The 19051-nt window shown below is 43.8% G+C and overlaps 1 protein-coding gene across 10 annotated transcripts in view; it reads left to right on the forward strand.

Annotated features, from left to right (window-relative positions):
• Positions 1-19051, forward strand: part of MAPRE3 (microtubule associated protein RP/EB family member 3) — a 203890-nt gene that overhangs the window by 86408 nt on the left and 98431 nt on the right. The window lies entirely within an intron of this gene.

Here is a 19051-nt window from a genome sequence, read left to right on the forward strand (position 1 = left end):
GTGACTCTGCAGGGGTAGCTTGGCAGCAGTGATAATTAGTGGGTGTCCACATACCTATGTTACATAGGTGAAAAGGCTAGAGTGAATAGCTATATCTTGAGGGCAACTTTAAATTCCTTGAGAGAGGGAATGCTACAAATAGGGGTGGAGTATTCCAGGCATGGTTTGGTAAAGTGTATTCCAGTTGTACTTGTGGGGCAAGAATCATTCAGGGAGCGTAGGAACTGGACTAGATTGTGGGGGATGGTGGGATGATCGAGGTACCCTGGGATTCTGAATCGATAAATTTTGAACTTCAGCAGGAGAACCTTATACTTGATCCTCTGTTTAACTGGGAACCAGTGGTGAGATTTTAGAAGACTTATGCCTATCAGCTTTACAAAGCAGTCTAACAGCCACATTTTGTAGTTTGAAATCTTTTTATGGTGTAATCTGGGAGCCTATGTAAATAATGTTACAGTGGTTCAGTGTAGAAAAACAAGGAACATGAATATAAAATGTTAGGTGTAACATTGGGCAAGAGCAAACAAGAAAGGGACCTGGGGGTACTGATAGACAGGACCCTGAAGCCATCAGCACAATGCGCAGTGGCAGCAAAGAAAGCAAACAGGATGTTGGGCATGATAAAGAAGGGTTTCACGAGTAGATCGGAGGACATCATAATGCCGCTTTACAGAGCAATGGTCAGACCACACTTGGAATACTGTGTCCAACACTGGTCTCCCTACCTAAAGAAGGATATAACCCTGCTGGAGAGGGTGCAAAGATGAGCCACGAAGCTAGTTACAGGTATCAAGAACATGAGCTACAAAGAACGCCTCGGAAAACTGGGATTGTTCACCCTCGAGAAGAGAAGACTGCGAGGGGACATGATAGAGACTTTTAAAATATTAAAAGGATTCGACAAAATAGAGCAAGAAACATCGTTATTCACATTGTCCAATGTGACTCGGACAAGAGGTCATGGATTGAAGCTGAGGGGCACCAGGCCCAGGACAAATATCAGGAAATTCTGCTTCACACAACGAGTGGTGGACGCTTGGAACGCACTCCCGGAGGAGGTCGTGATGGAGACCACCATTCCGGGATTCAAGGGCAAGTTGGATGCACACCTTCTCGCAAATCACATTGAGGGATACGAGTAAACAAGGTTTCTCAACAGGGAACACCTGGCTTGGCCTCCGCGAGTGCGGGTCGCCGGACTGGATGGACCTAGGGTCTGATCCGGCGAAGCCATTTCTTATGTTCTTATGACAAAGAATGAGAAGATTAGTGTCTGGAAAGTGTCATGATTGAATAGGTGGCGAATAGAGCAGAGCTGGTGGAAGGTCAGAAAACTCAATCTGGTAATGGCTGAGATTTGGGGGAGAAAAGATAGTTGGGAGCCTAGGATATCAACTGAAATTATCTTATTTCTGAAAAGAGGAAGTGTCAGGTATTTTGTGAGGACACCGGTGAGCCAATAGGCATCCGTCTTTATTTAATATTATTCTGTTTTGTGACAGCCAATTTGCAACCAAGTCTAAGCCGTTTTGTATAGGGGACCTCGGTGAGGCGTTCATTGGGAAGAGCAAGATAATGTTGTCTTTGTAAAATTGAGCTGAGATTCCTTGTGTTTGGATTAGTGATGAGATGGAACTTATGAAAAGGTTGAACAGGAGAAGGGGCAAGAGAATGGAGCCTTGTGGTACTCCACAGTTTAATGGGTGGTTAGGTGACTGAGAGAGGGAGGTGCATACCTTAAAGACACTGTTAGTGAGAGAGATTCAAACCAGGACAGCACAGTTGCTGATAATCCCAGTGCTTGCAAACGATGCAGAAGTTGATGGTCTATCAGATCAAAGGCGGAATTTAAGTTAAGTGAGACTGCCAATATGATATCATGTCTGTCAAGGTGAGAATGTACCTCGCTTAGGAGGGAATTATCAAAGTTCCTGTGCTATGTTGGATTCTGAATGTAGGGCAGAAGATTATCACAGGAGGAGGAAAGTTGAGTGAACTCTTTTCTAGGATTTTAGACATGAAACATAGGTTTAAGTCAGGATGGTAATTGGCCGAGTCTAAGGGATAGAGAGAGGGCTTTTTTAGGATTGGGCAGACACTTGCTAGCTTCCAAGGTCTCAGAAAACTGCCTGAGGAAAGACTGAGGTTGATTATATTCAGGAGAGGAGGGAGCAGTTCTAAGTGGTGGAGGTTTTTTCCCCACAATATTTTTTATTAATTTTACCAAGTAAATACATCAAATACAAATAATACAAGCAATATAAATTAATTACATACAATAATTCAATATTATATTGAAAACAAAAGGATAGAAAAAATAACCTAAAACAAATTAGACAAATTAAACATATAATAAAACAAAATGCACAAGAGCTGCAGATAATCTTTTCAGATATAGAGGAGTCAAGTGAGATTAAAAAGTGTTTCTACAGAAATCGTCTAGCGGGGCCCATTTCTTATTGAAGCTAGCAATAATGTTATGTTTGAAAGCAATTATTTCTTCAAATTTTCTAATTATACACAAATGATTCAACCATTCTTGAAATTTGAGATTAGAATTGTCTTTCCAATTGCAGGCAATTTGAAGGAAACTACAATGAGAGGGCATAGGATGAATTTAAGAGGTGATAGGCTCTGGAGTAATCTAAGGAAATACTTTTTTACAGAAAGATGGTAGATGCATGGAACAGTCTCCTAGAAGAGGTGGTGGAGACAGACTTTGCCTGAATTCAAAAGGGCCTAGAATAGGCACGTGGGATCTCTTGGAGAGAGAAAGAGATAATGGTTAACTGCAGATGGGCAGACTAGATGAGCCATTTGGCCTTTAACTGCCATCATGTTTCTATAGTGTGAAATATTTTTAAGAACTTTGATGGAATTGAGACTTCTGGGTTTGAGGAGTGCAGAATAATGGCCTTTTAAGAGATAGGCAAACCAATGTCTAATTGAGTTATAGAAAGAATTCTAGGCCATATACTTGACCAGAACAAATGTACGTTAGTTCATTTATAAAGGAGATATATAAGAGTGCCTGGATGTGTATGGCAAGACCAGCATTTCCCTGATGAGACTGAGTGTTTAAACTTGGCTATTTTATTAGGGGTCAAATATGCCCTATGCAAAACAAAAAATGTAGATGGACAAATTGATGCTGGCATGGTGGGCCGAGCTGATAGAGACCAGAAGGAGTTCCAATTTATTTCATCAGGGATTGAATTCAATTCTTCCGCCCAGAGGTCGTCAAAGGGGATAACCACTTTGCTTCTCACTTCAAGCATAATTTTATATAATTTGGAAGCTCTCTTTTTTCCTATTACAAGAAACTGGGTGAGCTTAGAGAAGTTATGTAAAGTAGGGGCCCTCTCTCTACATGGAGTTATTAAATAATTAAGAGATTTTGAGAACTCTTACCAATTTTGTAAGTGGGGGAGTTTGTCAGGAGGTAGGAAAAGGCTCATTAATTGAAAAGGTAGTTTTTAGTGATGCAGTGGTTTTCTGTAGAGAGCTGGATGTCTGGAGTTGGAATGAACATCAATTTGGCTTATCTATGGAAGAGGAGGTTGAGGGGGGGAAGAATCATTCTTGATTGGGAGAGACATTAGGGTGTTGTTGTAATGGGATCTGATTATATGTTCTTAGTGTTTTGCTTTATATGTATATACAAGAGGAGGCTGAGATTTAAAATTGGCTTTATTTAGCTCAAATCAATAGTAACAGATCAACAATCCTAATTAAGATCAGATTAAAGAAATATATAGTACTGTAGCTTACAATCTCTGTGTCTCGGTAAGATGGTATATTTAATGTATCCACACAGTCAATACTAAATATTTACTCTAGCCTACCCCTTGTTTAGTGAATGGACTTGAACTTTGCTAGTTGCTGTCATAGTACTGCTCAAAAAAGAGTCTGATTTAAAACAGAATTTCAGTGTAGCAGCATTTCTCACCTCTGCCCAGGAAGAGATTGTTGTTTCCCCCTCCCCCCTTTCTGGCAAGGCACTCTTCTCCATGGCACATCTTTCCAGCCCTTTTGCAGGGCTGGAAGCCACCAGTTCTCTCTGTCTCAGTCTCACTCTCCATCTCCTTCTTCTCCTCTCCTCGCTTCTTAATGTCCAGGAAATCCATTGTTATATAGGATTTGTCTCCATAGCTATTAATGGCAAGTCCTGTCATTGGCTGTTGATAGGCTAACATGGAAGTAATGATTGGTCCAGCTTGATGAAGATTAAGTCATGGGAATTGGTCCTATGATGCAAAGGCCAGGTCAGCTATAGCATACACAACCCATTCTCTGATAGGTCCATTAAAGGAGAGTCTCAGCAGACCTGTCCTCTGACCACTTTCATGGATGTGCAGGATTGTCCCAGATCATCATGACCTAAATGGCCATCCACCACGATTCTTCTGTCCAATGATCTCATCTAGAACAGTGGCTCCCAACCCTGTCCTGGAGGACCACTAGCCAGTCAGATTTTGGGGCTAGCTCTAATGAATATGCTTGAGAGAGATTTGCATCTAATGGAGGTTTCAGGCATGCAATCTACTCCATGCATATTCATTAGGGCTATCCTGAAAACCTGACTGGCTAGTGGGCCTTCAGGACAGGGTTGGGAACCACTGATCTAGAATAAACAATCCAGCTCCATTTTTCAGTATACCAGCTTGGATCAATAATGCTGACAGCTTACTTCTCTTCAAAAAATACAATTCAGTGCAAGTGCATAATTACCATATTTTTCGCTTCATAAGATGCACTTTTTTTCCACCCAAAAGTGGGTGGAAATTTTGGTATGTCTTATGAAGCGAAGATGCAAAATTTGTATCCCCCGTACAGCCCCCCCCAGAAAAAAAAACAGCCCCCGCCACAGCACCTTTTTAAACACTGCTGGCGGACCACATTTTTAAAACAACCCCCCTCCCCCCCACCGCCGCTTTCTGAATGGCTGGCGGCAGTTCTTGTGGGACTCACGAGAACTGCCGACAGCCATTCGGAAAACGGCGCAGGCCCAAGTGGGAGCATGTAAAGCTTGATCCTGACCTCCGCACTCCTGACTTATGCACCTGTTGCTCAGAAATCATATGGAACCGTGGAGGGAGGGAAGAATTAAAAAAGGTATGGTTTTTTGTTTTTTTTTTTAAAAAAGGTACAGGGGGGTATGATTAAAAAGATGGTGAAATGGGGCAGGAACGATCTTCCTATACTCCTGCCCCGTACAGATCTGCTATCAACAACGGCTGCCTGAAGTTTCCATGTTGGTCTCGTGAGTTCCCACGGTCTTGTGAGACCGAAGTCGGAACTTGAGTCAGCCGTTTTTGATGGTGGATCTGCAAGGGGCAGGAGTTTAGTAAGATCACTCCAGGGCTTTAAAGGTACACTGTGGAGGGGTCCAGGAGTCAGGATGGGGGCCCAAAAGTTGTTTGCATTTTTAAAATATTCACAAGGGAGCTGTGCATGGAGAATGAAGGCTGCAAAAAAAGCCCTCTCTTACCAGTAGAGAGCAGCAGAAGGAAGAAACAAAATGTGTGTGTGTGTGGGGGAGAGGGGCTAGCCTCCTAATAGGAATTAATAATAGGAATTAATAGTGTGACAGAGTGATGTGGAAGGAGTGGGATGCTGGAAAAGGGTTTTGTGGGAGGAAGGTATGGAGGAGAGATACCATGATGGGGTTTTGAGAGCTTGGGGGTTGGCTAGGTGGGGGCACCAGACAGTGGTCATAAAGGAGAGTTGGGTGAGTCAGATGTAGAGAGTTGTGCTGGGACAGAAATCAAACCCATCCCCACTAGGAATCAAATCCATCCCCGCTGGAATCAAATCCATCCCCGCCCGTCCCTATAAACTTCAGAAGTAGTTATTTCATTTAATTATGTTACTGAATTAAAGGCTCTGGTAGCAAATAAGCAAAGACACTTTATTAATCTAGAAATATTAATTGAGAAGAATACATACTTTGTAAACGGTTTTCTACCAGATATTAATTGAGAAGAATACATACTTTGTAAACGGGTTTTTACCAGAGCCTCTAATATAAATATAAAATATAAATACTCAGCTGATGAGGACCCCCCCACACTGTCAGCTGAGGACTTCCTCTGCAGTTGGCCAGGGATCCCTTTTACCAAGTTTGGCAGCAGTAGCGTCCATGAGTCACAGATGCTGGCACCTCGATGGCTCATGGATGCTGCCAGTGACTTCTGCGCTTGGTGGAGGGGAGTTCTGGCTGTCTCTCAAGAAGGTCCTCTGCTGGTGGTGCTTGGGGATCCCACCAGCTACAGCAAGGGTCTCAAAGTCCCTTCTTGAGGGCCATTTCCTTTTCTTTTGAATACAATACAAAGACATCTGCTATATACATTTCCCAAAGCAAACATATTTTAGTCAATAAATTCCATTTTTTACTTTTGTTGTCTGGAGACTTATTTTTCCATCAAGTTGGTCCCAGTTTCTTTTTTCCACTTTCCCTTCTCCTGCAAATTATTCTGTTGGTGTCCATTGGTTCCTTCTATCATGGTCCAGCATTTATCCCTTTCTCATCTTTTGCTCCTGCCCACCAGCCCCATGCCTAACATTTCTCCTATCACCCCTTTCAGTCTGTTTGTGGATCTTATGTTCTAAAAAAAATCAGATTATATTTCTTTCTTTCATCAAACTAATTCTATGTTTTAAATGGAAGACATCCTAAAACTATACTGAAAGTGCATTGAAGCTCCCTCCCTCCTTTTCTGCCCCCCTCCCGCAAGACTGTACCTCTCCCGAGTGCTGCACTTCTTTGCAGGGCAGCGGGCCTTGTACGCTCCACATGGCTGACGTGAAGCCTTGTCTCCGACGTCAGCTCTGACGTCAGGAGAAGACTTCTGGGTCGGCTACGTGTGGCATGCTGGGAGCGCTGCAGGAGGCAGGAAAAGAAGACGAGCCACTCAGCTCGAGCTGCCTCCCAACCCCGTGAGATCCCCGAGACCACAAGGGGCGTCCCCATGAGATCCCCATGACCCAAAGTGGGATCCCCATGGGATTCCCGTCGTCCCCGTTCCTGTGCAGTTCTCTAGTCAGATGTAGATGTTACTTAAGGGTGAGGGAAGACGGGGAAGGGTCATTGATGTTGACACTTGAGGCCACTTCCTGGCTGCACAGCTGACACTAATACCAGCAGCCCCAGTGCCATCTCACATGATCCACTCACCTACTTACTCTGTTAACTACCCATTGGCCTATCTCTTTGGAATGCTCTTCCCCTTCAATTACCATCAACCAGCTCCTATACAGATTTCTGCTGTGCCCTCAAAACATTTCCAGTGTTCTCCCTAGAGCCTTTTAGCCGGGCGCTCCGCCCAGCTAATTTAGATGACCGCCCGGTTGTCATCCGATTGTGAATTCTGCTGCTGCCGCCGCTGATCAACATAAAAAAAAACAACGGCTTGGAGATTTCACGCCTTAGCCCGTAGCGAACTTATACTCCTGTGCTCTAACGTGTGCATGCTGGCTTCCCTTCTCTTCCCTCCAAAACCAGAAGTTATGTCCGGGGGGGGGGGAAGAGAAGAGAAGAGAAGCCGGCATGCACATGTTAGAGCCCCGGAGCATGCGTTCGCTATGGGCTAAGGCGGGAGACAGGTCAGTGAAGCTTACAATTTGCTGTTCTTGCTGCCAAGTCCTGCCTACTTTCTGTTTCTACGAAGGCAGGACCCGGAAGCATTTCTCTTGAACATCGCTCCTTAGTTTTATCAAGTGGTGCAGTAAGAGGCCAGCACTTTACATCTTAATCACCTCATTCTTTTATTATTTATTTTTTCTCCTCATGGTTCTTTATTCTAAGCAGCTCTGGCACTAACAGTACTACGGGTGCCTTATGCTACTTTCACTACCATTTGCAGTCAGGTTCGGCATTTTATCATGGTTTGGGTTTTTTATTTAGTTTTTCACCAGTATTTTCATTTATTTATTAAAGCAGCCTTTTTTGACAGCCCGATGCCCCTCCCCCTATCAGTGTGCATCCAATTCACTGCTGACACTTTCTTGGCGCCTCTTTCAACGGATCAAATATCATAGCCCCACTGTTGCGTGTTCACATTTATTCTGCTTATGAGTTTATCTCATCAGTGCAGAGACCTTTTCGGTAAGTCCATTTTACTCTCCCTTTTTTACTTTCCCGAGTGCTGTGGTTTTATTTTTTGGTTTTAATAGAAGCTCATTTGAACAATAATTTAGATCTTTCCCAGGTTTCACTTTTCATCTACCCAGTTGGCTTGTCTTTGAGCTACTATTGGCTTATGTTTTCAAGATACACTCTGTATTATCAGCTGTTCATTTCCCATATGTTTACTTTTGACCTGTTTAGGTCTATATAATCTAGACATACTGTTTGTAACCAGCTGTCATTTTAAGTATGTATATGCCCTATTTTAGGGGGGGGGTTTAAGTTATTTTAGCATTTTATTTCATTAATTCTGAGTTCGGTGTTACAATATGTTCTTGGTTTTTAGTTTATACATTATTTATTCTTTTCTATGACATGTTCGCATCGCAATTTTACTCAAAAGTATAAATAGGTATCCATATTTCCATTCAAGTTTCATTGCGGTGCTCTGGTTTTGGCTCCAGTATTTATCACTTCTGTCCACCAGGTCTAGCTATCTGTTACCGTCTCATATTTTAAAGACTCACTCGTTATAATTAGCAGTGATCCACACGTCTCTTCATAATGGACATGTCCGATTTTAGCATCTGAATTTTAGTACTATGGGTTTGGTCTTTTCTGGTTTCCTTTCTGTAGTCTGCTTTTCGTCTGGAGTCTTTTGAGTATAGAATTACATTTTATGACATATTTTTGTGGTTATAATTGTATGACATATCTAAATTGGTCAAGTTATCCATTCTTTTATTATTTTTTGTCCCCTCATACAGGGCAGACCGCCCCAGGTGCCAGCCCTAGGGGGGTACACAGCCGGCTGGATCCAGAACCTTCTGAGCTGCTCTAAATGGCACCTGCACCTCAGTGCGGCTGCCGTACTTATTCCGAAGAAGAGTCGGCAGTCGCACTGAAGTGCAGGAAGGTCCCGCGATGACTGCATTTGCCGCCTCTGCCTCCGGAAGACGTAAGTGACGTCGGAAGGGGTGGATCGGCAGCTGAAGTCATCGTGGAACCTTGCCACAACTCCCTGTGTCTGCCGGCCCACCCCCTCCAATGTCATCATGGGACCTTGCTGGTTTGGAGGGAGAGAGGAGCATAGAAGAGTGGTGGAGGGAGAAAAAGGGGGTCAGGGTGGTATGGAAGGGTGGTGAAGGGAGAGAAAGGGGGAAGATGCTGATGGAATTGGTGTGCAGGGAAAGGAGAGAGAGACATAAGGGGGAAGGATACTGGATGGAATTGGGTTGGAAGGAAAGAAAAGGGGCAGATGCTGATGAAAGTGGGGGAAAGGGAGAGGAGAGAGTGAAATGCCAGACCATGGGGGTGTGGGAGAGGGAAGGGAAGAAGAGGAGAGAGATGCCAGACCATTGGAGGAGGGAAGGGAAGAAGATGGATGCCAGACTAATAGGGATGAAGGGAGAGATGGAAGGGGAATACAAGCAGAGAAAATGCTATATAGAAGGAGCAGAGAGAGGGTAGACAGTGGGAAGAAGATGGATGACAGACTAATAGGGATGAAGGGAGAGATGGAAGGGGAATACAAGCAGAGAAAATGCTATATAGAAGGGGCAGAGAGAGGGTAGACAGTGGATGAAACGAAAGACTATGAGGAAAGCAGAAACCAGAGAAGACAATGTAGAAAAAAATTCTATTTATTTATTTTTTTGCTTTAGGGGAGATGCATCGCTGTTTCTGTGATGTTGCATTGTATGCAGAGTCCAGCTTCTTGGTGGTTCAATTTAACCTTTGTCTACGTTTTTCTATTTTATCCCCCCTTTTACAAAACTGTAGAGTGTTTTTTTTAGCACCGGCCATGGTGGTAATTGCTCAGAATTCTATGAGAGTCTGAGCTGTTACCACCATGGCTAAAAACCACATTACAGTTTTGTAAAAGGGAGAGGGGTTAGTTTGTGATTACATATTCCATACTAGGTGTTTTCTGTGTTCTGTGTGTTTGAAAGACATGGTTTTCAGTTAGGATTAACTGTGTAGGATTGATCTGTACTAGTCTGGCTTGTTTAATTTTACAATGAGTGTATTGATGTACTGCTCATTGCAGTATGTAAGATGCTGCCTTTTCCTAGGTACACTCTTGTGTGATGTGTGGATTGTTACTAAAAATCATGTTTTTCATACAGATTGGGGGGGTGTCAAAAAATGATGGGCCTCGTGTGTCACATATGCTAGGTACGCCACTGCCTTCATAGTTTATATCTAATCCACAAGCCTGCTTTTAGGACCTACAAAGTATGTATCCCTCAGATTCATGATAATTTCACTTCTCATGTTATCTTGTCCATTCTTTTTATTATACAACTGCCCAGATAAGCATCATTCTTTGACGTGATTGGACTTTGAAAACTAATGGCAACAGTGTTCTCTCCAGAAATTTTTTCCAGCCATGAAAAATGTTTGCTGCATTTAGTGTGCCACAAAAAAACATTTGCTCCATTTAGTGTGCCGGAGTTAAAAAAAAGTTTGAGACACGCTTCTCTATACCATTTGAAAGAGGGCAAATATCTAATTATTCACTTCTAGAATTGGATACTTCTTAAATTTTTTTTTTTTTTTTTAATTCTTTATTCATTTTTAAACTTTCATCAAGTGTACAAAATTCATAATAAACACTATTAATTAGACCACTTGAACATCTTATCAGTGTATCTTATAAATATAAATGCAACCCTCTCCCCACCCTCCTAAGCCCATTATTCATTATAAGATCATAAACCCTCCCAATGAACCCCTTCCCTCCTTCAACTAAGTGTAAGTGTGAAGAGATCGAAACCAGAGCCAGTAACACCATCGAAAACTCCGCTACCAAAAGACAGCAAATGGGAAGAGGAAATGTTTAAAGAAATCAAAGCAATTAAAGAAATAGTTCTGTCAAACTCAAAAAAATTAAATGATTTACAAGATGAACATAAGTATCTACACTAAATAGGAGAACGGAGGTGTTGAAAATAAAAGTAAACCAACTGGAAAAGAACGTGGAGGAGTTTCAAATTGAAAAGAAGCAGTTTAATGAGGACAGAGAGAAAATTGTCTTTCTTACCAAGGAGCTGGAGGACTGTTCAAACCAGATGAGAAGGTCGAATTTAAGAATATTAGGGGTACCGGAAGGGGTGGAGAAAGGGAATCCAATTTCCTTTTTAGAAAACTTCATAATGAAAGTCCTCCCCTTTAAATCAAAACATCTGATTAAGATTGAGCGGGCATACAGGGTCCCTATTAGAAGATCTGATAAATTTGTTGGTCCTTGGCCGCTAATTTTTAAACTTTTAAGATACCAGCACGCCATAGAGATTATTCGCCTAGCAAAGGAAAATCAAAACCTGCGGTGCCAAGATGCCAGGATTCATATCATTCTGGACTTTGCTAAATCCACGGCGGAGAGAAGGAAACAGTTTTTAGATCTAAGAATGTCATTGCGAGAAATTGGTACTAAGTATGGTTTATTGTATCCAGCTATCATTAAAATAACAGTGGATAACAAAACAATTAACTTTGACAGTCCTGAGAAACTTAAGAAGTTTTTAAGACAAAAGGAACAACCTATGACTGAGTGAATGTGAGGTTTGATTTGATCCAGTTTTTACTTTTTTTTACTTTAATTCATCAGTTATGTGGATTCAATGTATTTGAGTTGGTTTTAATATTATTTTATATTCTAACGGTGAAAGAACCTTCTAAGTTTGACTTGGGATACTTCTTAAATATAATAAAAATATTATGGAACAAGTGTCAAACCTTAAGAAAGGAAGTCATATTGAGCATTGGAAAATAATTAATAATAATTAACTAATACAAATAGTACACATTTAGGGCTCCTTTTACTAAGCTGTGATAGCGGTTTTACCGTGTGCTTAGCTCGCGCAGAATTTTCGCACACACTAAATGCTAACGCCAGCATTGAGCTGGTATTAGTTCTAGCCGTGTAGTGCGGCAATTCTGCAAGTGCTAAAAACGCTATTGCAGCTTAGTAAAAGCAGCCTTTAATTTTCCCCATCACCAAATTTCCCCATCCCACCCCATCTGGCTACTTTTTCATGCCACCCGGCTGGAAAAATTTTCTGGGGAGAACACTGATTTCTCTTTCAGGATGCCTAAAATATTAAACGTTAGATGTCTTAATGTTATTGTGGGTGATTGGGTCCTGATCAAAGAGCCCTGCATTCTGCAGCACTACAGTTCCTTATCTTAATTTCAGTCTTTATTAAATTAATCTAAATTGAATGGAGTTCTTTTTCTACCCCTATTTTCTTAAATTTTGTTTGTTGTAATACATTTTAAAATGTAAACTGCCCTGAAAGTTTCTACTCTAAGGCAAAAATTTTTAATAAAAGTAAAACCAGTCTGTCTCTATTTCATATCTCCCTCATCCTGCTGTTGCCCTTCTCCTCCATCCCTGTGCATCATCTCCATCCCTCCCTTTCTCTCTGCTCTTCCCATTCAACCCTGTGCACCATCTCCATCCCTCCCTCCCTCTCTCTTCCCTTTCCATCCAACCCTGTGCACCATCTCCCTCCCTCTCTCTCTCCCCGTCTCATCCAAGCCTGTGCACCATCTCCATCCCTCCCTTCCTCTCTCTCTCCCTCCCTTTTCCATCCAACCCTGTGCACCATCTCCATCCCTCCCTCCCCCTCTCTCTCCCCTTCCCATCCAACCCTGTGCACCATCTCCCTCCTTCTCCCTGTGCACCATCTCTCTCCCTATCCCCTTCAACCCTGTGCACCATTTCCCTCCATTAGAACAAGTGTTCTTTGTAGACGGTGTCTTCTTCATTGCAGAGGACAAATGAGAGCAAGATGTATTCTTAGTAACCTTTATATTAGTAACAAAATTATTGCAAGAAAGATTTAACAGGGCACATTTTCTTTTCCTCTTCATTTCTCTTTCTGCTTTCTTTCATCCCTCTCCTTGCAGATGTGTATTTGAAGAACTTTGCTTAGGTTTTCAAGATATGAGATGCTTATGTACACTGGATCGGTAGCATGGAATATTGCCTTTCTTTGGGTTTTGGCCAGGTACGAGTGACCTGGATTGGCCACCGTGAGAACGGGCTACTGGGCCCTACTACATGGCTACATTCAGTCACCTAATTTATTCCTACTCAGTTGAGAACAAGATATGCTGTTTAATTCCCAAGGGAGAATAAGAGGAATTAAATACTATGAGGCTTATATTCAGAGCTATTTAGCCAGCAGAGACCGACTTAGAGAGTTGCGCGGGGACAGAAATCCCACCCGTCCCCACCCGTCCCCGCCAAAATCCCACCCGTCCCCACCCGTCCCCATGAGGAATCCCTCCGTCCCCACCCGTCCCCGCGAGGAATCCCCTCCGTCCCCACCCGTCCCCGCGAGAAATCCCCTCCGTCCCCACCCATCCCCGCGAGGAATCCCCTCCGTCACCATCCTTCCCTATAAACTTCAGAAATAGTTATTTTATTTAATTATGCTACTGAATTAAAGGCTCTGGTAGAGACCCATTTACAAATAAGCAAAGAGACTTTATTAATTTGGAAATATTAATTGGGAAGAATACATACTTTGTAAATGGGTTTCTACCAGAACCTCTAATGTAAATATAAAATATAAATACTCAGCTGATGAGAACCCACAAACTGTCAGCTGAGGACTTCCTTTGCAGTTGGCCGGGGGTCCCTTTTGCCAAGCTTAGCAGGCAGCAGTAGCGTCCCTGAGTCACAGATGCTGGCACCTCAGTGGCTCATGGATGCTGCCAGCGACTGCTGCATTTGGTGGAGGGGAGTTCTGGCCATCTCTAGAGGAGGTCCTCTGCTGGCGGTGCTTGGGGATCCCCACCAGTCACAGCAAGGGTCAACAAGTACTTCAACACTGTAGAAATAAAACCAGAAATGCAATTCCTTTTCTTTTGAACACAAAACAAAGACATCTGCCATATACATTTCCCAAAGCTAACATATTTTAGTCAATAAATTCCATTTTTTACCTTCGTTGTCTGGAGACTTATTTTTCCATAAAGTTGGTCCCAGTTTCTTTTTTCCACTTTCCCATCTTCTCTAAATTCTTCTGTTGCTGTCCATTGATTTCCCCTACCATGGTCCAGCATTTATCTCTTTCTCATCTTTCATGCCTGCCCACCAGCCCCATGCCCAACATTTCTCCTTCTATCACCCCTCTCCAACACTATGCCACATCTCTCCCTCCATTCCCTTCACCACTGTCCAATATTCCTCCCTCTTGCATCCCTTTCAATCTGTCCCATTGTTCCCTTGCCACATTTCTCACTCTCATCTTGTTCTTCCCTATCACATTCTGTACCTTCCTCCCTACGACCAAAAATTCTCCTCTTTCTTCCATTTGCCGTGTGTGTGCCGTGAGGGAGGTCTGGTGCCCCAGAGTAAAAGCAGGGGTGCCCACACTTTATGGGCTTGCGAGCTACTTTATAAAGACTAAGTCAAAATGATCTACCAACAATAAAATTTAAAAAAAACACAAAGCACAATAAAAGGCAGAGAAAATGTTAATTATTCATATTCCGGGTTTTTTCAAAGAGGTCACGGCAGATGACTCTATGCAATGTCACCTGGGTAACAAAATACAAAAATAGACAAATACACCCCCTCCCTTTTTACTAAACCACAATAGTAGGTTTTAGCACAGGGAGTTACGCTGAATGCCTCGCGCTGCTCTCAATGCTCATAGGCTTCCTGCGCTAAAAAACGATATTGCGGTTTAGTAAAAGGGAGCCATAGTGCAAAATATAGACAGCAGATATAAATTCTCAAAACAGACACATTTTGATCACTAAATTGAAAATAAAATCATTTTTCCTACCTTTGCTGTTTGGTGATTTCATGAGTCTCTGGTTGCACTTTCTTCTTCTGACTGTGCATCCAATCTTTCTTCCTTTATGTTTCCTCTCCTCCAGACCTCATTCTCTCCCCCAACTTTTTCTTTCTGTCTCCCTGTCTGCCCCCTTTCTTTCTTTCTCCGTGCCCTCCCCCAAGCCACTCGGTTTGCTGCCACCGCCATCGGGGAATAGCCCCCAAGCCACTGCTGTCCCAAGCTTTCCCTGCAGAAGCGACGCGCTGACCAGCATTCCGCTCCCTGATGTCAATTCTGACGTAGGAGAGGAAGTTCCGGGCCAACAAGGCATTTCTCCTCATTCCATCCAGCCTGAGCCCCATCTCTCCTTGATCCAGCATTTCCCTTCTGTGTTTGTCAGAATTACCATTCCACCTATTTTCCAGCATCACCCTTCTTTGTGTCCATCTCACCTATATCCCTATCTCACCACTTTTTCAGAATCTTCATTTGTCTCTGTCCTTGTCTTTACCCTTTCAATGTCTTTATCTCCCCCCCCCCACTTTTTCAGCATTACTTCTATGTCTCTATTTCACCTCCTTTTCATGTCCCCTCTGTATCTCTATCCTTATTCAGTAGGTCCTGCTTACTCTTTCTCTTCTTTGTGTCACTATCTCCATTTTCAGCTTTCCCCCCTTTTCCTTTGTTACTGCACCCAGTAGCCAGAATCTTTCCACCCTCCCTCCATTCCGGCCCAGCCCAGTATGAAATATTTCCTTTTGTTTCCCTCCCCTCTCTCTTTCTCTCTCTCTTCTCCTCCCTCACCCACGAGTCCTGCATCTGGCCCTCCCCCTTCTACCTGCACCTGGCAACACCCCCCTGCTCCGCGGCTCTCTTCAGCAACTCGTCAGCAGCGGTGATCAAGACAAGTTGCCGACATCGAGGCCTTCCCTCTACGAGTCCCGTCTTTGTGGAAAAAGGAAGTTGAAACAAGCGGGACTCGCAGAGGGTAGGCCCCAACATCAGAAGCTTGTGTCGATCGCTGCTGCTGAGTTGCCGAAGAGAGCCGCGGAGCAGGGGGTGTGGCCGGAAGCAGGTAGAAGGGAGAGGGAGATAGGAAGGCTGTAGAAGCTCCGGAGCATGACACCGACCCCGGCCAGGATGATTTCTTTTTCAGGCGTGCAGCTTACAAGTCCGGCGTCGCGGCGGGAAATAGCCATGCTGAGCAGTGAGCTCAGCACGTACACAGATGAAAGCCTTGCTTGCTGATTGGTCCGGCGGCACGGCGGGGCGGGGCCGCCGGACCAATCAGCAAGCAAGGCTTTCATCTGTGTACGTGCTGAACTCACTGCTCAGCATGGCTATTTCCTGCCGCGACGCCGGATTTGTAAGCTGCACGCCTGCATCGCCAGAATTTAGGTAGGCTGTTTTCATCCCCGTGGGAGTCCCGTGGGAGTCCCGTGGGCCAGGGGGCGTCCCCGTGGAAGTACCTCCCTTCCAAACAGCAGCGGTGGCGGCAGCATTCTGAATAGGCTGATTTGCGGCCTTCCCCGCCGGGGCCTTCCTTGTGCTGTGTCACTGATTACATCATCAGAGGGAAGGCCCCGGCACCGGCCAAGCAGACTGTTCAGAGTGCTGCCGCCGCCGCTGCTGCTGTTTGGAGTGGAGGTATGTCGGTTTCGTGTGCAGGGGTTCTGCGCAGTGGTGGCTGGAAAGATGCTGCGCAGGGGGATGGGTGGGAGGGTCGGTGTGGTTCTGCTGCATGGGGGAGGGAGGGATGGAAAGATGCTGCGCAAGGGGATGGGTGAGAGGGGAGGAAAAAAGCTGCACATGGAGGGGGGAAGTGCTGCCGTCGGCGAATCGAGCAGCACTATTGTCAGGAATGGAGTCGGGGAGTGTCAGGGACATTCAGAAGAAGCTTTGGGGGTCTATCTAACTAGGGCTTATTTTGGGGGTAGGGCTTATTTTCGGGGAAACACGTTATCTAGCACTGAATATCTTGGTCCACAGATAGCCAGTGACTGGCTATGTCATGCAACATAGTCACTGCCAATATTCAATGACTTGCAGGTAGCCAAAGACACACCTCCTAAAAGGGTAGTATATCTTTTGACTGCTGAGATTTAGCCGGCTAGCCACTGAATACTGGCACAGCTGGCCAAAAATTGACTGGAAATTCAATGCCAGTAGCCAGATATGATACCGGCATTGAATTTCTGGAGATTGTTGGTGATCTCCCATAGTCTGAATTTGAGCTTGTATGTTTATTCCTTTCTGCATATGCAATAAACAACGTTCTGTATCGGTCGGTTTTATTTTAAAGATTTTGTTCACCTGCTTTGATTGAGTGCTGCTTACCAGGCAATATTCCTTACATCAGTATAAGACTGAAGAGAAACTGGATAGTGTGCCTGTGGACTGTCTCTTTACTTAAGTTTTCTAATCTGTCATCCCTCAACCTCCTTCTTGGGTATTTGATATTTATTTTCCTTATTTCCTTTGTAGTTCACAAGTGGATGGCGCACACACTTTTAGATCTAGACTCACTCAGTGTTTGCTTGCTCTTGAGGATCATGAAGGATACCATGTTTCCCTGAAAATAAGCCCTATCCCGAAAATAAACCCTAGCATGATTTTTAAAAAGATGTTCCTAATATAAGCCCTACCCCAAAAATAAGCCCTAGTTAAGATCGATCCCCAAAGCTGCCCCCCCCCCCCCGAATGTCCCCGACACTCCCTGACTCCATCCCTAACACTAGTGCTGCCCGATTCGCCCCCAAAATTGGATTCATCAATTCAGCAACCCCTACCCTGGTGAAACCTGACATACCTCTGCTCCGAGGCCTCCTAAAGTAGTGGCGGCGAGCAGCCTGTTTACAGCACTGCCTCTGTCAGCCAGCCACCATTGCTTTAGGAGGCCTGGAGGTATGATGTCAGGTCCCACCGGGGGGAGAAGGGGGGGAATTGGTTGGAATGTGCTGCACAGGGAGATAGGAAGGATGGAAGACAGCTGCACATGGGGGGAGAGAGGAAGAATTGTTAGACATAGGGTGGAGGAGAGGAAGAGAGATGGAACAAAGAGGCAGAAAGGTGTGTGAGGGAGATATCCTGCGTAAGGTGGAGGGGAGGGAGACATGTATGGAGAAGAGAGAGGGAGAAATGTTGGACATAGGGTAGAGGGCAGGGAGAGATGGTACATGGGAGGGGCAGAGAGAAATATTACACATGATAATGGAGGGAAGGAAGAGAGAGATGCTGCATAGAGGGGAACAGAGAGGTTTGACCCAGGGTACAAGACTAGAAGAGAGAAATGGTAGTGGGAAAGAAACAGAAATGATAGATAGGGCAATTGGAATGTACAGAGATGGAAGGTGAATGGTGAGCATGGAGAAAGAAGAAAACGTCAAATGGGCAGGAGACTCTAGCGAGTAAGTTAAGAGAAAACAAATAGAAACAAGAGCCTGGGACCAACACAAAATTTCTGGAATCTGGTGGATTACAGGACCGAAGGCAACATGAATTCACTAGAGGTAGGTCTTGCCGGACAAATCTGATCAATTCCTTTGACTGGGTGACCAGAGAATTGGATAGAGGGAGTACACTAGATGTGGTATATTTAGATTTTTTGACAGACGTCTAATAAATAAACTTGAGTGCCCTCGGGATAGGCCCCAAAGTGACGGGCTGGGTCAGAAACTGGTTGAGTGGACAATGACAGAGAGTAGTAGTCAATGGAGTGTCTTCCAAAGATTTAAAATATGTAAATCTTGTTTCATACTCATTTCTAAGGCTTAAAATTTTTTCTCCATATTTTTGATATGATGCAATTTCACCTAAACTTGATTTGTTTCACCTAAACTTGATTTGTTTCATTTTTCAACTTCTTTTCCCAAAGAACTAGCTTACATTGGAATGCTTTAACTTGATCACACATGTTCGTAATGATCTGATCTTTTCCTTGCAGTTTTAAATTTAAATTGTTTAAGTGTTTTGTTATATCAACCAAGAAGGATAAATCTTGTAACCATACTTGATCAGAAAACAACCTTGTGTCTTGATTTTTAGTTATTAAAAACTGACATATTTCTTTTTTCAAGTTCCAGAATTGTTTAAGGACCTTGGAGCAGGGTGGCCAACGTAC

Source organism: Geotrypetes seraphini, chromosome 3 (assembly GCF_902459505.1).
Source record: "Geotrypetes seraphini chromosome 3, aGeoSer1.1, whole genome shotgun sequence".
Taxonomy (NCBI): Eukaryota; Metazoa; Chordata; class Amphibia; order Gymnophiona; family Dermophiidae; genus Geotrypetes; species Geotrypetes seraphini.